The sequence below is a fragment of the Pseudoliparis swirei genome, chromosome 7 (genome assembly GCF_029220125.1).
Source record: "Pseudoliparis swirei isolate HS2019 ecotype Mariana Trench chromosome 7, NWPU_hadal_v1, whole genome shotgun sequence".
Taxonomy (NCBI): domain Eukaryota; kingdom Metazoa; phylum Chordata; class Actinopteri; order Perciformes; family Liparidae; genus Pseudoliparis; species Pseudoliparis swirei.
This window is the reverse complement of record NC_079394.1, coordinates 12,445,664-12,451,663: the sequence shown is the minus strand read 5'-3', so window position 1 is coordinate 12,451,663 and position 6,000 is coordinate 12,445,664.

Genomic DNA, 6,000 nt, shown 5'->3' with positions numbered 1-6,000 from the left:
ACATGTGGATGGTTTTAGATAACATCTGTGAGGTGAAGCAGTATAGACTTTTCAAATCGATCTGTACTTCAACATCATGCAACATTAATGTAACACTGACACACATAAAGGGCTCGGCGGGAGGGGGCAGGTCCAGTTAACAAACATCGTACAAGGTAAAACTCCTGTGAAATGCAATCAGCTCTTTCATCTGTGTGTATTATTCATCATTAAGACCTGTTTTCTTGCCAGAGGTCGTCTAGTGCTCTGTTCTGTCAGATTGGTATCACTAAGAATACAAAAAACAAGAAGCCGATCGTCTCTGTCCGCTCACGTTATTCCAGGAATAAGCCCGTGCAATTTGGGAAGGAACGAGCGACCGTCATCCAGCTGCAGCACATTGGCTAGATTGATGCCTGATGTACAATTTAACCAACGCAAGATCAAGTTCAATCACTCAAATTTGCCGAGGTGACTCCGAGGAGCCAGCCAGTGGCTAACCCACCTGTCACTCAAAGCGACCACGCCCTCTATCCTGCATAACTTTAAGCCGTAAAAAGAATTTAAATGGACAAGTTATATGAAAAATGCACTCCCCCGACAGTTGGCATTTTTGTCATTGTGTTTATCTGCTGGAAAGTTTGGCATCTTAACATAGAGGTCTATGAGGGTTGATCTGTTTTTACAGCCGGCCTCAAGTGGCCATTCCATGAACTGCAGTTTCTGACACGTTGGCTTTCACCAATTTCACCGGTGAAACTCTGTGTGTTCCCGAATAGCACTGCAGCCTTCCTCTTGGTCATGACCTCTCTCTATCTCACTGCTTCTTAACCTTACTGGAGGTACTGAACCATGCAAGCTTCATCAGGGCATCAGCCGATCCCTTCGTAGTTGGAAAAATAAAATATGATTTCTTTAAAACATAGGTATATATTTTATTAGTGCACAAATCAGTGCATAAAATCACTGTTCTAACTTAATGAATATTTACTGCACATCAATGTGATTTTTGATGTTGCCTTTCAGATACAAGTTCAGGAATGCGCGGCTTCACCTCGGCGAGTGCCACTCTCGTATCCTTTTCTCAACAGTCAGTTCCTTTTCTTAGTTTTCATGTCTACCATCCTCGAAAAGGATTGGAAAGAAGAGAAATGGTCAATGACCGCTCATTAGGGATTGAACAGCTGCCTCCCCTCAACACGGGGCTTATCCAGGAGAACACATGCATCGCTGTCTCCACACGCTTTCCTCTATCTATCATCCCTCGTTGTTGTTTTCTTTTCATTTGGCTTCCTCTCTTTCTGCGTCTCTCTTGATGTCGAAGCCTGCCGATGCCTCCCGCGGCGCCTTCCATCCCTCCTGTCAATTAGCATCCACCCTTCCTCCCGCGTGCGTGTGTGGGCAGCCGGGTGCACACGTGACGGAGATCAACACCGTCTCTCCTGCAGCCGCCATCGCCGATGGCAACACGAGGCCCGTCTGTGGCATCGGGCCAATTAACCGGGCGGCGCGTGGGTAAAGGGGCAGTCGGTCAATTCTCATCTCCCGGCAGTCGCCTTTGAATCCCAGCGGATTTGCTAGGGAGACGTCGTTCAGGGGGAAAGCTCCTGGGAAGCATAGCGGACCTTTAACAAGCTGTGGGATGCATCTCGTGACAAATGAGAGGTCTATTAGCATTTATGTGGGGAGTTAATAACAGATCCCCAGAGGACGGACGGGGTGGTGACAGATGGAGAGAATCAGGAGGTCAAGAGGTTTTTTTTTTTATTAAAGGAGGTTTGGAGACTTTCCGCTTTTACCGCAGAGGCCTTAATCTGAACATGTCAGAAGGGAAACTCGGCTCTTTAACATTAATCTTTCTCCACAGGACCCTCGAGGGTAAGTGGGTACAACTGATGGTGGATTAACCTTTCTGAGTTATGTCAGAGTCCCTGAAGGATCCTGGTCTTAAAGTCTTGTCCCACATGTTTCGTCTCATGGTCGTATTATTAAAACTTCCTACAGAAATAGCTTAAACTCATGTGAAAGTGTTGAGTGTTTTCCCTCCATCCAGCTCTCGTCTGTCAGGAGGAAGATGAAGACGATGAAGATATGACACACTGAGGGAAAGTTGGTTGCTTGGGGAGTTCTCATTTGGGATTTAATGCAGGAGCATGAGAATGAGACGGTTACGTAATCATTCAGGATGTAAACAAAGACAAAACCATGAATTTAAAAATACTGAGGACACACACACAAACAGACAGTGGGGTCTCTACAGAGTTAGAAGTTAGCATTCATCTCACTTATGGCCAAACTTAATGGGATAATATTCTGGAGTCTGGTGAATTTTTTTCCAGCACTTCCTACCTGATAGTTTGACCCCCTGAATGTGTATCATGTAACCTAAAATCATTAGAAAAATAAATGAACGTTGGCCATACTTTATGGCACACGCCCCTGGTTGCCCGTGTCCTCCTCACCAGACGGGGGGGACAAGTTGTTATGACCCAAAACTTTATGAATAAAACACGTACATGTTTCCCCGTTGTGCTGCGACCGTGACGTGTCTTGATGCTTCTGAGACCGCCGATCGAGAACAAGCCCCACGCGTTACTCGGATTAAAGCTCCAGGAGCCGCCGGTCGCTCTGACATGTGTCGACCGACTGCGACAAAGCATGTGGGACACTGGGCGGCTTTGTGCAACCTGCGCAGAGAGCGGCATGTGCCATCTGTCTCATGTTAATTTGTTGTGGGTCCAAGAAGTAACGTTATACTTTTATGAAATATCAGCTGTTGTTGCCAAGTTAGCTGCTCATGAGGAGGGGGGAGGGGACACCTCGAGACGGGGGGACCTCAGCTTGTTCACATGACCCCCCCCCCCCCGGGAAGAAGGAAACATGGAAAAGACAAGCGGCCGCTCCAGTGTTTTTGTTTTTTGCACTGCATCAAATAAATATAATTTTTTTTATGGATTCTTCTGGAAATGGTTGTCTGGTTTTAGTAATCAGCTCAGCATATCACCTCCATACATGGCTCACACAGGCCACATGCACAGTTTGAGATTGGATTAAATCCAAAGTGGCAGAAAAAAGACTCATTTACTTGTTTCATCCTCCCGGAGGTTTAAAATATTTAATTATTGAATGTTGTAAAAAAAAACTTGCACCTTTAAACCTCAGTGGCGAGCGTCATTGATTTATGAAAATTGTTTGTTGTATTTCATTAACATATTTAAATGCTCTACATATTCTTTCCCCCATAACTTTAATATGTTTTAAAGTTAATAAACACAGGCCATATATATGTTCAGAGGTATTTGGGTTGATGTTGTTGACGCGGCGCTCTACAAAGGACGGCTGACAGCAGCTCGCTGGAGAGGCTGAACGCGGCCGCTACGTGACCTTCAGGAGCAGCCGGAAGCTGCAAGGCTCCATGCTGCCGACAGCTGCTGCACATGCCCCCCCCCCCCCCCCCCACAGACACACACATGCAGACATACACAGCCTTCACAGAGGCCTTTTACACACAAACGCAGACACATGCACACACACACACACGCGCACGCACAGCCTTCACAGAGGCCTTTTACACCCCCCCCCACACACACACACACACAGCATGCCATTGTTAACAGCTGGCAGGGTTTAACTGCTGTATTACTCCAGACACGCGAGGGGGGAGAGGAGATAATGTGGCGCGTAAACCTCGACTGTCACAAGCCGAGACGTAAACGCAACAATGTGACACAAATACACACTTGTGTGTGTGCGACCGACATAAATCTTGTCCAGCCGCGTAATCCACGTGTAACACGCATGTTCTGGCGCGTTCATACCAAAGTCGAGAGCTTTCTCTCATCTGGTTCGGCTCAGTTGGACAGAAGACATTTGAAGTCTCTAAAAATAAATAAACGAATACAAAAGTTAGTTAGTCGTGTGATCTTGACACAGAAATAAATCTTGGAGAACATATTATGACGAAGGTCGACAGTGGCAGTTACACAGAACGTAAGTGCATTATTACATGAATCATAGTGGAATTATATGGTAAACATGTAATAAAGACTACATGATTTTAACAGTATCGTAAATGGGCTGTAAATTACAAGAAAGACCATATACAAGTGTATAATGCAGAGCAAAAGTCACAAGAAAGAAAAAGTTTGACCTCCAGGAGGTCAACAAAGCTTGAGGTGTTAATTGTGTCTAAATAAACATTTCCTCTGTGGTTTGGACCAAGGAAGCTGAAAGGTAGGCGTGAGTTCATCGTCTCAGGAGCTCAACGTCGACCCGGCTAAGAATCCACATCGAGGCCTCTTACAGATATCAAGATGTACAATAAATAGTCCTCATTAGTCCGAGTGTTGGTTTTCATTCTGGGTTTTACTTATACTCACCGTGTGGTTATTTGTTTGCGGTATGTTATTGAAGGCGTAGAAAAAGCAAAGCAAGCAAGAGCACTTTGAGTATCAGGCTGCAACTAATGATTGTTTTCATAATTTATTAATCTGATGATCATTTTCTGTCGAGAAAATGCAAAGAAATAGTTTTACACAAAATGCACAATGACCGACAATTGAAGGTGACTTTAAATGCTTATTCTTGTCGGACCGACAGTACAAAACCTTCAAAACCAGCAAATATTCAACATCTTAGAGCCAGGAAGTTGAGCATTTATTAAAGAATTAGTCTTGTTTCTGTTCAGAGTCTATGGCAATATAACCCTTGGTGGCGGAAGGGTCTCAATTCATGATGGCGGAAGGGTCAATACCTTCATATTGAAGATGAAAGTTTGAGCTTTAAATTCTTTCTCATTGTTTCATTTCAATCCAGTGCACTGGAGTACATATTTGAGATGAAAAGTGATGTAATAACACAAACGTTTGGACATTTGAGGACACAAATGAGGAGCACCACAATCAACGTCGTGGTAAGAGTAGAAGCACAAACAGACAAAGACGGAGAAGAGAGGACGGAGGGAAGGAAAAGATGACGAGACAAAGGATATAAAAAGCAGAGTCTGACAGTGTGACGCGGTCAGGGAAACGAGTGGGAGAACCGGGTCCCCGCCAGGAGGTCCGAGGTCCGAGGCCGGTGGAGGGACTGGTTGGAGCATAGAGGGTGTGTGTGTGTGTGTGTATGTGTGTGTGTGTGTGTGTGGTGGGGGGGGGGGGGCAGTTGGGTGGAGACGAGAGAAGTTCCCATGCCCCGGAGGCCCCTTGGGAGTTGCGGTGGCAGATGTGACGTCTGGGGCTCGGCCGCCCTCCTCCCTCTCTTCATCTCCGCTACGCTTCCCTTCCTCCCTAGTCTGGTGTCGTCCTCTCTCCTCTCTCCTGTCTCCTGTCTCCTGGCTTCTTCAATCCATCACTCGGCCTCCCTCTCTCTCTAATAAATACAAACACACAACAAGAGCCAGCGCTGATTCTCATTGGACAGCGGCAGCAGCGACGCTCAGGACCAATCAGAAGAGATCTGAGGTCTGATTTGTGTATTTTATATTCTGTTTCACTCGTAGAATGGATCCCTTCATTTCGGTTCATTTCCTGATTACTAGAAATTTAAATAAATTATTACGGAGGAAGCAATTTAGTCCTTAAAATGTACTCAATTTGTTAAGTAAGCAGTTTTTAAATTAAGGTGCTTTGGCCTTTGGAGAATCTTTTATATAATCAATCAATCAAACTTTTATTACAGACTCACGGTCCAGATAGTACAAAACATTAAAATATAATACAATACATTCAAGTAAAAAACATTAAAATAACTACACATGCTTTATAAATAGACAGCTGTACCAGTGTCTCCAGCTTAATAATACATTTAATTCATAATTAAGGGATTTCATATAAGAGAGTGATTAAAGGTAAATGTCATTGACCTCTTAAAATCTACTTCATGTGTAAATTAGAGGTTTCAAAACTAAGGTTTGCTCAAGAGGTTTAGTTTGTGAGACTTCTTGTAACCGCAGTGATAAATTAGGGAATATTTTAAATAAAAGTATAGCTTGAAAAAAAGTCAAGTCTGTGTTAGCACAATAGT